The sequence below is a fragment of the Drosophila persimilis genome, unplaced genomic scaffold (assembly GCF_003286085.1).
Source record: "Drosophila persimilis strain 14011-0111.01,24,50 unplaced genomic scaffold, DperRS2 tig00000002-arrow-pilon, whole genome shotgun sequence".
In the NCBI taxonomy this organism is placed as follows: Eukaryota; Metazoa; Arthropoda; class Insecta; order Diptera; family Drosophilidae; genus Drosophila; species Drosophila persimilis.
Genome location: NW_020825289.1, coordinates 19,027,405 through 19,042,265, shown reverse-complemented (window position 1 = coordinate 19,042,265; position 14,861 = coordinate 19,027,405). Strand labels below are relative to the sequence as shown.

The 14,861-nt window shown below is 49.5% G+C and overlaps 1 protein-coding gene across 1 annotated transcript in view; it reads left to right on the top strand.

Annotated features, from left to right (window-relative positions):
* Nucleotides 1-1,623: 1,623 nt before the first annotated feature.
* LOC6592987 (protocadherin-like wing polarity protein stan) overlaps nucleotides 1,624-14,861 on the top strand; it is a 42,339-nt gene continuing 29,101 nt past the window's right edge. The window contains exon 1 of the mRNA XM_026986491.1: nucleotides 1,624-1,747. The gene's annotated coding sequence lies outside the window, so the exon portion shown is untranslated. The remainder of the gene's footprint in view (nucleotides 1,748-14,861) is intronic.

Sequence of the window (14,861 nt, the reverse complement as noted above, 5' to 3'; positions counted from 1 at the left end):
AACAACAAATTAATGAATAATGAACAGATATTTCCCCAAAATGTCAACAAAAACCTTTGAACATACGAGTCCATATGAGCACATTGGCCACTGAGTTTCATATTAGTTTCAGCAAATCCCGGAGTGTTGACGGACGAAAACTTTGAAAAAAAATAACTTATTGTGAATTTACGGCGGACTGCGATTCATTGAGAATTTACGCGACAGAACTATTTGGCGGTCGGACATGGTTCTTTTTTAATTGAATTTTTAGCCGATACAAAAAAGGCAAACATATTGCTTTCTGCAAACAATTTTTTCATAAAGTGCCGTCCATCATTGGATTTTTTGTTACTATAAGCTGGTATATCGAATATTTACCGCCGCATTGTCCGTTGGTCAGTCTGTCCGTCTGTCCATCTCCTTCGTGAAGACTCCGCTGATATCACACCGAAAGCGGTGCTTTTTCGCTGCTTGAACACCTGGCTTTCGAGCAGTAGTACGCTAGAACTCTAGAGCAACGATCTTTTGAAACCTTTTCGGGTTTCGGAAAGCTTTTGCAAGATTTCATGGGTTTTAGATTATATAATATATAAGATATAAGGAAACGATAAAAGGATTTCTTAAGCCATTCTTTCATGTTCAAAAGTACTAATTTGGAATTAGTTTTTCGGAATTAATTGACAACAACATGGGGATGTGATGTTGCGGCAGGATAGCAGCAATGTTGCAGCAACACAGAAACCCACCCTGCACAACACACATGCACGCACACCGCCGCATACAGGGTGTAATAATGTGAGGTAGGGCCCTCTCCCCCTTCGCTGGCACCAGTGTCTTGGCTCCTGCTCGCTCTTTGTCTAGCTCTTTCCGCAAAACTCCCAAAGTGGTGAGATGCGATTCCACCACACACACACACACTCTCTCTCTCTCCTGTCTCTCTCTCAGTGAGAAATGTATCCGAAGTCAGCCGAAGCTCGTACAAATATCAGTCCCATCCAAAGCCACTCTCTCGGTCCGCTGCCTGCAACCGGTTTGCAAGCAACATGAGTACGGCAACATCGCCAGCAACATTTGCGATGGCCGGCCCAATCGGGCGCGTGGAAAATGCACGGCCTTGCTCGGCTCACTTCAATCTTTTGGACCCAGCGGACAAGAAAACATCCATACAGTGTCGTGTCGCATTTTGCTATCGTTAAACAAATTCCTCCTTCGCTTGGAGCTACGCGTGCGCATCGTCGAAGCGCAAAACCAAAAGCAAAGGCAAAGGCAAAAGCAAAGGCAGAAGCAAAGGCAAAAACCAGCTATTATCCACCGCCATCGAAATTACCGGTTTTGTTAGCCAGCAGCCCTCTCTTGGCTCTTAGCTGAGTGTTTTTTTCGCGCGCGCGGTGTGCACGTTTTGGGTACGAAAAGTGCGTTGGCTTTTCCAGCCCGTCCCAGTACCACCCCACCCTCCCGGCAGCCTCCCGCTAGAATAATTTACAGTCTGCGCGGGGAAGTGGAAGTCCTGGTGCAAAAGTGAATTAAAAAAGGAAATACTACATCGAGTATTGTATCGTTGTATCCGTAATAAATACACAAAATGAAAAAATACAACAAATAAGTTAAGCGGAAAAGATATAATGTTAAATGCCAGATCGTAAATATTTAAACATGCCCGACTGCGGCCTTGTTGCATGTGCTGTGGCAGGAGGAGGCCTCTAAAGCGGATTACTGGCCGACAACCGACGCGTTGCAACACGAGGCAACAAAAGGCAAACGAAAAGTGAGTTTTAAACCGTTAACACGAGGATATGTTTCAGTATGTATCATCGGTGTGTGTCGTGATTGTGTGTCTGTGTTTTTGTGCCTGTGTGGGCGCCATGTTGTTGCATTCTAATTGGCATTGTGTGTGACATATGACAGGTGTCGTTCACCGGGAAGGAAGGCGCAGAGCGTCGTTTCAGGGTATCTTTTGGATTTTTCTTGGATTTCTTAGATCTGCGCCTGCTGTGCCCCCGATTTGGCGTCCTGCACTCGACCTCTTCTAGGGCTTCCCCATTAAACGGTTCCGATTCAGTCCAAGCTTATCCCAGGCCCGCAACACAAAAGGTCTCAAAGTCTTTCCCTCAGCCACTGCCAATTAGCCGGGCCCAAACGGTTGGCCCGAACAGTTCACACATTGAACGCTGAGCGCTGAGCGTTTGAACGCGGCTAGAGCCAGGGTTGCAACTGTTGCGGAGGGAGGGGCGGGGGCATAGGGTCGGGGAACACAAAACAAACATAAAACTGAATACGAAATGAGACAACAAAAGAAGGAAGCGCATAAAAGTCACATTAAAGTGTGGGGAGCAAACACAGAAAGAGAGGCCACAGAGACAGAGAGAGAGGGAGAGGGAGAGAGAGAGAGAGAGAGAGAGAGAGAGTGGGGCCAAAACATAACCGAATTCGGAATGTGAATCTGAATCAAACGCTCGCACGAGATACAAATGTATCTGAGCATTGCAAGTGCTTTGTTTTCTCTGCATTCACACTGGTCTCCCCTTTTTGTGTCCATGTCCATGTCCATGGCTGTGCCTGTGCCAGAGTGTGCGAGTGTGTGTGTGTTTGTATCTGTGCCTTTGTCTGGCTACATAAATATTCCAGCGAGCCGGGGCAAACGTATCTGCTGGATACATTATTCAGTCGACGATTTTGTCGGATTGCCAATTTATTAAGATATTTTTCGGGGCCATTAGCCCGCTTTGCGAGCGATAATCGTAATCATAATTGTCTCGGCAGAAGATACATTTTCACATTCACATTTCTAGTTGGAATGCTGCTGCTGCTGTTGTTGTTGCTGCTGTTGCAGTTGGAAGAGGCAAGTCCATTTCAGGTCTGGCGGTTGCAAGTAGCTGAAAAGTGGTTGCAAGACTGGTTTTCTCTGGCTACCAGTTGGTCTCTTCCCTGTCTCTGTCTCTCCCGCTCCCGCTCCCAGTCTGACTCACTCACTCTCTTTCTTTCTCGGTTAGTCTCCGAAGTGAACCTTTACCCATTCTGCCTCTGCTTCTGCGGCTGCTACGAAATGAGTTTGTTAGCACCCCGGCACACTGCGGTCGCTTCATGGCGGTTTTGCAGCTGTCTTGGCCAGGCCAAGCCACTCTTGGGCTGGGGCTGGGGCTGGGGCCGGGGCTGGGCATCATCCTTGCTGGCCCCGGACGGGGATCCAACCTCAACCTGTCGGCCAAGCCGGTTTCTTTGGCTCACCTTCCTGCTATTTGCCTAAGAGAGGCAGAGAGACAGAGAGGAACGATCATTTTTGTGGCTCTGTCAAGGAGTCAAGGCGTTGGGCCCCGAAGAGGTGCCCTCTGTGGCTTCCCCTGAATCGTTCCTAGAGACACCTTGAGGCCTGCTCTGAACTAACCTCAGTCAATCGCAGTCAGCCGGCCGGTTTGGCAGGCAAACTTGTTCTGAATCTGTTTAATTAGCATTTGAATGCCCCCCGAGTGTCTCGTGCCATGCGGCTAATGCGTCTGATTTGTGGCGTAGCCATCAAAATATCAACAGTCCTTTGTTGAATTCAATCCATCCATATATTGGCTCTGTGTTTGCACAGCTGGTCGGAACGTGCTGGATTTGCATGGATGCGTGGAGCGGCATTCGCGGGGCTCGCATGCCCCCATCGATGACGTTGACATTTGGAATCTGAGTGCGAGCCGCTGTTTGTTTTGGCTTCTCTTGGCCCCAAGTATCCAGCAGATAGACTTGCGTAGGCCCGTGGCTTGTGGGGCACCACTCGAAACTGGTTTCGGCCACATTCAAAATTGTTATGTTAGAATAAAAGCTTAATTGATGCATATACAAGCACACACACACGCACAGACTCACGAGTAGAGCCTCAGATAGAGATACAGATACAGACACAGATACAAGATGCTTTGGTTGGAAGCAGCAGCGGCAGCGGCAGCCCAGTCACAGCTGGAGCGGCTGTGTCATGCGGCGTCTATTGAATGATTGATGGAATTTGGCCAGAGCTTCGAGCTCGGGCTGCGTCGAAATCGGATATTGATTGGAGTTTGTCTATAATTGTGTTTCTGATCTGTTCAACTGCAGAAATGCCAACAGGTGGAGTCCAGGCATGGCGCAGGTGGAGCAGAAAGCCCTTAGAGCCCGGACAAGACCAGAGAAAAGGCCGTTTATTGGCTTTGCTGGCTCAGTAACAGATAATATCCCACCAATCCATCATCACACCAAAGAGCTTGGCCGAAGAGCCCCCATCATCAGGATCCCCCGCCCTGGTTGCAGCCACATTTTGCAGCACTGTGTTTTGCGTTTACCATATTGTGCCATTATGGCACAAAAGACCAGTAAATAATCCATAGATTTGTTCAATTAAAATGTGCAGATAGTCGGGCTCTTGCACATTCCCGAAAAACCATCGATACGAGCATTCGTATCAATTGTGGCATGGCCAAGTGCTCTCCGGCCCAATGAATAGGCAAATCGAATCAAAACCCTAATGGATTCTGGGGCAACACGGGCAGGGACTGGCCGCGGCAGAGCAAATCGATTGATTGACGGACACCGGACTGCACCGCCGCTCTCCTAATCAATTTGCAGAATTAGTTTTGGCCCTGTTTGGAGGCCGAAGATGCTCTGCTGATATGGAATCCTCTCCCAGTGTCCTACCCATTAGTGTTGATTCAATTAGACGACCCAAAGTTGATGGCACTTTGGCTAATGAGGCATGCCCGGGCCCCCAAAGGTCCGGGGGAGAGTGCTGCACTGCATTTGCATGCTGGAATTTGTTTCAATTGCATTAATTAGACACTTCAAATGTGCTGACGCCCAAGGGGAGTGGGGGATGTATTAAAATTCTGTTTTCGGATGAAAAGAATGCCATGCCATGCCGACTGGATTCGGGGATTCATGGATGATTCATGGCTGCCAGCTGATGATTGCATAATTGATAAGCAGACAAACAAGCAGATGCAGATACAGATGCAGTCGCTGCACTTCATTCGATTAAAGCGACACTTTGGACGCATCGTCGGTGGCATACAAGTTTATGTTGCAGAAACTGCCTCAATTACGCTTCATTAGAGTACAAAATGAGTGGAGCGGCGAGTGGTGAGCGGTGTGGCTCGTATAATTCATTGGCTTAATGAAGCTGACCGACACTCCCACACCCCCTACCGCCGCCCCTGCCCCTGCCGCCTGCCCCAGTAATAACTTAATCGAATCGCTAGACAGAGTGGAGCGTTGAGTGCAGCCAGTGAAAGCCAAAAGCGAATCAGTCAACTCTTCCCCGATCTCTACCGCCGTCGCCGTCGAGTTGGCCCACAGAAAGGACCGCACCAGGACCAGGACCAGGACCCCTCTGATTTATCACAATTTGCATGTCAGTCACGCTCGTACTTATAGATTGCGAGCAATTTGTCAAAGCCCTGCCCTCCCCTGCCCCGCCCCTGCCCTGCCCTGTGGCAAGACTTTCTCTATCTTAGTGTCCAACAGTTGACCCATATCTGTATCATTGTTTTTTTCTTTTGGTGCGTGCCCCATCGTGGGGTTGTGGCAATTATGCGGGTCCTCGTCATTATCTTTCTTTGCCTTCAGCGTGGAGCCTCCGCTCGAGCATCATATAATGAGGTTTTCCACCTTTTGTCTACAGGACTATCAAATATCGTTTGCCATCAAATGGAAGTCACATCCAAGGCGGGGATGGCACCCAGAACAGCATGCGTGTTTCGTATGCCACACGACACTCCACGCCACGCCACTCCACTCCACTCCCCCTCTCTCACAGTGTGGCACTATCTATCCAAAGCCTGGCAAATAGTTTCATATGGCAATCTATTTTGATTATGGCAAGAGGAGTCCTTGTTCCTTGTTCCTTGTTCGTTCTTCCTTGTTGACTCGCACAAATGCCAGTTTGTGTGCGATACAGCAGAGAATTTGAATAAACTGACGCCGCTGACAACGTGCCAGAAAGCAGAATTAAATTTAAATGAAATTGCCAGCCCTTGGCACCAGCACATGCCACAAGAGAGGAGTGGGGAGAGCGGAGAGCGGAGAGGCGACCCGCGACAAGCAACAAGAAGCCATTTCCATGGCGATACGATATGGTGATGGCGATGACGATGGCGTTGCGGGGGGGAGCGGAGGGGAGGGCTAGGCTAAGCATAAAGAAGTTGTTAAGCCATCACTGAACGTGCCCAACACTGGCAGGATGTGTGTGTGTGTGTGTGTCCTTGTGGGCTTCCCTATCGATACGGAAGTGGAAGTTCGCACCACATTTTCGATTTGAGAAAATTGAATTTACGCTTTGCAGCAGCAGGCAACTCTGGGACGCTGCCAGAGTTGCCACACTGCCACACGACTGGTGGCTGTTTATGGGTTTCGATGCGATTAGCTCGGAGCTTAACTCGTTTGCAGATACAACTTTTCATTGAATTTATCGCTGAAGCTCGTCGCTCCCCACATGTGCAGGAATGTCTCCGTGTCCGTGTCCGTGTGTATCCGTATTTTTGCTGAGAAAGATGAACTCTAGGACTCTTATACGCCTGGCTGCCTGTGTGTGTGTGTGCGTACGTGCTTGCGTGCCTGTCTGTGCGTGTTATCCTTTATTTGAAATTTATTGGCGCCAACAGTTATGAGAAGCGGCTAAAATGGATTGCAATTCGCTGTCCTGACTTTAAGCGTAGCACAGAGGGCTCTCGCCTTCGCCTGGATGGCCTCCATTCGATGGTTATCCCATCTCCGTCTCCAGACCAGATTAAGCGACTCGAATTGAATGAAAAGTAATGAGGGAAATGGACCAACGTCTCCTCCTCGGAGGAGATTTCGGTTCGATTTCGGTTCGATTTCGGTTCGGTCCTCCACTCCAATCCCTCGAGAATTCATTAGCAATTTTCTTTGGTGCTCCTGCTCTGCCTCCTTGTCCGCAAACCAGTGTCGTGTCAATTATATTTCCTTTTCAAATGTCCTCTTTGGACAATTATGCATTCCTTTTTGGCCAGCCTTTTGGCCCACTGCAGGAGCTCGTTAGAAAATGCAGAGCTCATTGCGGTTGAAGGCAGGACATGCCTCACCTCCATTAAGGGCCAATAAAGAAGCCTTAAACAAGCGGCGCCACATGGGCGAGACATGGCCAGACAAAGCCACAGACCCAGCCAGAGACCCAGCCAGAGACGGAGAAAGAGACACCGACAGAGGAGAGAGCCAGAGGGCCCTGATTTACATGACACAACTCGTTTTGTGGTCGATTCCAATCAGAGAATCTCCCTACAGCATGACATCTGCGTTTTGGACCCCCTTTCATGACTGATAAGGCGAAAGGACACAGAGACTGTGGAGGGGACTTGGAGAGGAAGTTGTTCCTTTTTTAGAAATGAGTTTCCATTCCACAGTTCCATATCATTCTGTTCTAAGTTGATGGAAAGTTAAATAACCAAACCAATTGGCTGCTAAAATCATCTACTTTTTATTATATCTTATCTCCTATAAGAAAGAGGTCCTCCACAGAGTCCCTCTTGAAAATGATCCCTCTTCAAGGCCAGGAGTCGTTCAGTTCTGTCTCTGTTTATAGCAATCGAAGACTGTTCTTTTCAGGCACTTATTGTCCTTCGAGGACAGATTGCCCCTTTGCCAAGTCCCTTTTCATATGGGTACAGGTACAGCTACAGCTACAGCTACAGCTACAGAGTCCTGTGTTCGATAATAATTGCATCATCTGCAGCAGCAGGACTGACAGGACTGAGAAATTGTGTTTGTATTTCGTTTCGAGTTTGCGGCAAGGTGGTTGCAGGCAGGTCTGGCAGCGTCTGTTGGTGGTTGATTTCCCGCTGCACTTCATGGGCCCACTCCCCCCAGGGTGGGTTTTCCGCAGCACTCCGGTCTAGGCTGACTCACGCTCACGTGCTCCGATCCGTCGTGTTCATTATATTAAACAAGTTTGCGCCATAAATGCCGCTGCCAGAGGCGCAACGCCAGGATAGCAGGCTAGCAGACGGCCTCAGAGCGGGGACAGTCTGCTGGGGAAGGGAAGGGGAAAGAAAGGAAAGCAAAGCAGGGTTGTTGGGGTGGTTGTTGGTTGTTGGTTGTCCTTGCTGCCGCCGCTGCTCCTGCCTTCCCTTAATAAACTCTCCTGCAGCATAAACAGAAAGTCCAAAAGGCGGTGGGCCAGGGGGGGAGCAGGGAGCCCTGGGCTCGAGGCATGACTCATGCAGGTGTGTTTAACGTGCATTGGGGCGTGGCCGTCTCCCGACCGACTGAATATCCCCCTCCCTTCGCCCCCTACTTGGCAACGGTTCTCCTATTTTCCTTTTCCTTTTGCTCGGCTTTTGCTGATTTTCCTCTGTATGCTCGCTCATTCATGTGTGCAGGTTGCACACCTCACTCCCCCCCACCGCTCTGGCCCCCCCTCTCCGGCCTTTTCTCGTAATTTGTCGAGTTTCCTTTGCATATTATGCCCAATCTCCCCAATCTCCCCAATCGCCGCAATCCCCTTAGCAGCCAGCCTCCTCCCTTGTCGTCATCGCTCTCTAATGGGTCCGCATTTGTCTAGAGCTGCCTCCCGGCCGGGAAGAGTCAAACACTTGTAGCCCATTGGCAGCCCGTTGCTGTTGGCCGTTATTGTTGTTTCTACCCTGCCACGAAGCGGGGCCTGCGGCAGATAGAGGCAGGTCGATGCGGAACACGGAGATACAGATGTTCCAGATCCAAGGCCCTTTTCCCTTGGAATCTCAATGGAGGCGCTGTATCGAGATGCCTGGCAGATCGGGACAGCTGGGCAGAGTATTGCCTCGTCCGTGTCCTTTCTGTGTGTCGCTGGAAAGTGCTTCCTGGCCGCCTGTCTGGCTCTCTTTGTCCGTCTCTGGCTGTTGTTCCTCTTACACTGCAAGAAATGGCGGGGACAAATATTTGCATATCATAAGGAAGCCCGTCTGGGGCCAGCCGAGAACAGCTGTCGGCCGAGTAGTCCTTTGCTGTTGATTGCATTTCCATTGTCGCTGCCGCTGTTGTTGTTGTTTCTGCTGCCTGTAGCCCATGAAAAACTAACGAAACAACCCCACGCAGTCGCTCGCACAAGTCTCCTTTTTTGGTGGTTGTTGCCCGATCGTTGTATGGGGAGGATGTGCACACACGCACACACACTGGCTCTGTGTATCTGTGTGAGTGCGCGGCGTCTATGAGGATGCGGCGGCTAGCCAAAAATCAATAAATTCAGCACGAGGCAAGTCCTTTTTTCGGCAAAATGCCGGCTGTTGTTCTTGGCCTTGTCTGCGGTGCGGTGCGGTGCGGTGCGGTGCCGAGTGGTGTCCTGCGGTGGAGTGTGCTGCTTGTAAGCTTTTCTATGCTTTGCTCTCTCGTCTCTCGCTCTTTGGCCCTTTCAAAGGCCCTTTTGCCAGCCAGCCTGCCGCAAAAGTTGCATCAAACTCTATTACCGAGGAGGCACGGTGGCGACCGGGGGCGACCGGGGGTGGCATTCAACGCCTCGATGAGCTGCATCAAAGGCCCTCCCAGAGAGCGGCCTCAAACGACTGTTTGACATTTGTTCCCCTGCATTTGGCCCCCGCCTTATTTATGCCTCTAAAATATATGAATTTTCCAGTTTTTAGGGCCAAACTCCGTGCTGCTCCTTTTGTTGGCGTGTTTTTAGGGTTTCCATTCCGTTTCGTTTCGTTTCATTTTATGATTTTATTTGTTTATTCAAAGCTTGTAAATCCAATGATTCATTCCGCCCGCCCGACAGAATGACAGAAACACTCCGGAAATTATTCCAATAAATAAAAATGAACTGTGACACTTCCTTGTCATTCCTCCCCTCGTGATGGGGGATGGGGGGGTCCTTGCGTGAGTTCCCCCCGAGGCGCTAATGAAAAAATAATCAACCAACGGAGACGGAGCTCATTTCGTATGGATTTTGATTGTGTGCTAAAATGTGTTTCGAAGGGGGTGGGTGGGGGCGTGTAACGTGTCCTGCGAAAGGGGATGATTCATCCACTCGACCGACCATCTGTCCATCCGTCCATCATTTGTCAAATCAAACGCTCTGTGGCTCTCTCCGGGCAGGACTCCTCCGTCACTCTGCCTGATTAAAATTAACAAAACCCCGGCATTAATTGGGAATCGGGAACGGGAATTGCCAGTGGAGGGGAGGGGAGTGTCGGAGTCGCAGGGGAAGGATAAGCACAGTAAACGTTTCCCGAACAGAAAGACAATCCGCCGCAAGAGATAAATAAATTCGATTCCAGGAAAAGTTTTGCCATAATACAGGTACGGATTGTTTATGCCTCCACATCCTCAGCGGAAGAGTGTGTGTGTGTGTGTGTGGCATATCCTTTTGGTACGTGTAGCAGCCAGGACAGGCCGGGCCCAGACAGGCATGCAGTATTTATGGTATTGGAACACGCAAAAGTTCAGCTCGAGTCAAATCGAGAACTTGAAGTTGTAAGCACCAGCCGCACCCCCCCCGACACCCCACCCGACGCCCCCTCACAGCAAGTACTCACACATTGACAGCTGCATATGTGAGTGCGCCATTTTGTAAAATGCTTTGCGCCCTCTTTGAGGGAAGGGAAGGGCATGGCAGAGCGGAACACCCTTAGCCTGAGCTGGTGAGGACCCAGGACTCCCATCCGACTTTTGGCCAAGTCTTGTAGCGACTCCCATTCACACACACACACTTGAATGGGGAATGGGGAATGGGGAGCTGAAGCATGGCTGTGTGCGTGTAAGTATACTGTGGCATGCCCTGCAGGGGTGATTAACCCTTGATTTCGCTCGCCCCTTACCTCGGACATGGCATTAGATGCCGTCGCCGGGTGGAAAAATAGGGAAAGAGAGAGAGAGAGAGAGAGTGCACTCTTTCAGATCTCCATTGATTGGCCATTTTTGCGTTTTTCTGCGGCCTGCTCCATCTGTTGCTCTTGGAGTCCTGCAGTCCTGACAACTAATGCTAATTCTGGACAATGAAAGCGCTGATTGATTCCCCTCACCCACCGTGTAAGAGGGGGTTTTGATTTGTATTTCTGGGCGGAAGCCACGCACGACTGCGGTTATCGATGGGACATGAGTGCGGGCCGAAGGTCAAGGGGTGTGTGAATGAAAGAGACATCCCTTCCCTCCCATCTGTGGAACGCCAAAGCCCCTCCCGAAGTCCAAGAAGTCACAGACTACCAGCCAAAGCCCATGAGCCCCCGATAGTCACGGGCAAACACAGTGGAAAATCGCAATTAATTCAGGGCCAAACATTTACTTTGTTTTATTTGCTACCCATTTTGTGTGTGCTTTTTCCGCTTTTTTGAGTGTGGGTTTGGTTTTCTCGGGGAGTGGGTTTCATTTGCATTTGGGTTTAATTTTCACGCGGAATCGATGGCAGAGCACTTTCTATTGGGATTTTCTTCATAATTGGAAAATAATTTGCATTTTAATTAATTTCTGGCCAAGGGCCAGGGAAGAGTCGAATCGAATCGAACTGCATGGAGAATGGAAGCAATTATCAAGGACCAAAAGAAAGCGAGCGGGCAGGCAAGGAGCTGGCAAAAATCAACAAAAGAATTGACTAAAAATGTACAATCGAGAATGCTCCTGAGGGAGGCCCCAGCAATTAATGTAATTCGTCTTTCCCCATCCCCCATTGCGGCCCCCCCCCCCCCCCTTCCTTATTGGCATACAAATTACGCATACGCCGCGTGTGCAAGTCACCCAAAAAGGGGACCGGAGCTGAGTCCTGGGGAAGATTGCTTCACGCTCCATTTAATTTTCGGCAAATATGCCAATAAAAATTCTGGAACATGATGCTGCCGAGCCCCCAGCCCGAGTCCGAGTCCGAGCCCGAGATGAATATTTGCTTTTAGGCCTCCATGCAGATGACCGACCCAAAAGGTCCTTTATATTCCTGTGTTCTTTTCAAAGAGCCCCAAAAGAGGGCCTGGGTTCTGGCTTCTGGGTTCTGGGGCATCGCACAATATTTGGTTTAATTAAAGCCAGCTCCAGCCAGGAGAGCCATCAGGTGGAGCCGCAATTGTCGAGTCCGGCACACTGGCACATTAGCCGCCGAGCGGCGTCTCTCATGTCCGTGGCTGCTCAATTTTAATGTGACTTTCATGTCGCACAAACGAAATAAATTTCAATAAATTTTCCAGCAATGTGAATGGGAGGGGGGTGCGGGGAGTGGGAGTGGGAGGCCCAATAACTTTTAATTAGTTAACCATGTGGAAGTTTTTGGCATCCGAACTAAACGCAAATTCGCTGTCAGCGCAGTTTAGTTGTGGGTTCTTTGACGGTAAATAATGTGCGCCCCTGCCACCCGGCCAGAGCCCAGAGGTAGACATTTTTCGGCTGCCAGCTTAAGTGTCATAATTAACTGCGACACAAACAGTTTCGAGCGGCAGGATTCGCCTCTTCCTTTCGGTCCTCGGACGGGAATTCCACCTTTATTTGTGGCTCAGCCTAAACCAATTTGCCACGACTTAAATTTTAAGCATTATTAATAGTCTGCGAGGAAGGGGACGGATGCGGATGCGGTGCGTGGCGGATCAAGGGTGGCTCCGGGAGGGTGGAAGTGGTTGGAGAAAGTCCTGATTGCCGATTTGCATTTAAACTGGACGCAAATATTCTCACAGTTGAGTCGCATTTAATGTTTATATATTTCCATCTGTGCATTTGTTATTATTTTGTTAAATTAGAGGTGCTAATATTAGCGGAATATCCCCTTTGTTTGCTTTATTTTAGTTCAGCAATCGTGTTTCCACTGTTGAAATTTAAACAGCGACTAGATGGGTCTGAAAGCAGGCCTAGATGGCCCCGGGATGGTCCTTGGATGTCTCTCGGAGGCACATCCAAATCTATTTCAGGAGTGGCCTAGATCCATATGGGTTTTGGCTGTTGTTTTTCCAAGAGAAGCATCCTTCAGTCGAGTCTCCTGTCTCCGATGCTGTTCTATGATTTCTGGCATTTAATGCCCCTCAACCCCTCGCATATCTCCCGCTCTTCAGCCTCCAGTCGAGTGTGACAAAGCCAATGAGCTCGTGACATGAGCAAGCGATTAGGGAATATAAATATATAAATATCTGACATTTGCCAGCCATGTCCATGTGCCTTTTCCTGTCCCTGCCCCTTTCCCTGCCCCCCGTCGGGCACAAACTAATTGTTTGCTCTGCGGCTGGTCAGAGGCCCAGAAAGTTTCTCTATTACAAAATTGTTGGAAATTTTCCATTATTTTTTCAGCGTTTCAGGCCCGTCACGTCGTTGGAGGGATGGAGGGATGAGTGGATGAGTGGATGGAGGGAGGTCCCAACTATTCAGCAGTCGGTCAGCGTTTGTTAGTTTCATTTGCAGCGGCCAAAAGCAAAGTGGAAGCAATTTACACGCATTTTCGGCGCAAAGCGGAACGTGCTCCGGACAGTAAAATGTTTATGAGGCGCGATCTGCAGAGCGTGGTCGTGGGGGGGAGGCAAATGCGGGTCAGAGATAGCGTTAGGAATGCACACAAGGAGAGGGAGAAGGGGGGATACGGGGAGGATGCGAATGGCTTGAGCTCTAAGCCGATGCTGACGCTGATGAAATAGAACAGAGCCATAAACCCAGGCCGGGGCGAAGGAGAGTGTGGGAGAGATGCTTTCCCCATTTTGCCTTTTTTTCTTCTGGTCAGCCCAAGTGGGTCAAGGGGGTTTCGGGAGGGTTTCGGGGGGGTTTCGGGAGGGTTTCGGGTGTCTCTTTCACGTCTCGCTGGGGGCGCTGAGAGGGCTGTCTGTTTAGATAGTGTTGCAATTGTTCTCCGGCCCGAGCCGTGCCCCCTCTCAGCTGTCGGCAGGGCTAGCAAACTGTTGCCTAGTTATGGGCGCTCTGACAGTCTGTGAAAAATGCATATGCTAATCGATTAGGAATCGTGGAACGATGGCTTCAACGCTGCTTAACAATATAAAACTCCACTGAAAAAAATTACGCGGCAGAGGCAATCATCTGTCCAATCGACTCGACAACAATCGCCAATCAAACTTGGCTCCAACTTGGCTCCAACTTGGCTCCAACTTGGAGCCCATTGCAGCAACTTTGGGGCTCATCTCGTTGGCGCATTACAGATTGAAATACTTTTTGCCAGCGGAAAGTTCTGTTGTTACTTGATAAGTTTTACAGTTTCCGCTCAGATGCAGCTCCACTGCCAGCTCCACTGCCAGCTCCACTGCCAGCTCCACTGCCAGCTCCACCGCCAGCTCCAACTTAAGTTTCCCATTTTGGAGCCGCTGATAATATTTGCGATTAATGGCGGAAAATGTAATTTATGTCACGTTCCAGACGTCGAGCGGAATGGGTCTGGTGTTGTTTTCGTTTTATGGCTCAAAAGGATAGATATTTTGAAAAGTATTTCGCTGGTCCTGCCGCCTGCTACGTGACGTTCGTCTTAAACTGAAGGATCAACTGGCAGTCACGTGGCAGCTGGATCCGGGGCAGGGGCAGGGGGGAGGAAGCCACCAAGTGGAAGGGTCAAAGTGTATATCCTGCTAATAAACTTTGTGTTTTATGGTTTTCTTTACTTAATTTAATTTAAATTCAAATTTAATTGCCATTTCGGGGGCAGGAAGGCCACTCCAAGTGTTTTCAAGCATAAATATGTTCTTACATGTATTTTTATTGATATTTTAAGCCATGCAAAGTCCATGAAGGACTGCTTAATTCCATATAATAGGATGAGTCCCGGCCAGGGAGCGGCGGGGCATAAATGAAATATTTAATCACTGCCACAACTACCAGTCGCCGCTGCAGCAATCATATATTATGTAAACGTACGAGTATATCGAAATGTAAATAACTTTTGCGGCAGAGAAAAAGAGCCCCACACACACGTGGTGCACCTGTGTGTGTGTGTGTGCGGAAAGCCATGGCAGAAGAGTCTTCCAATTGGCCTATTCCGCCTG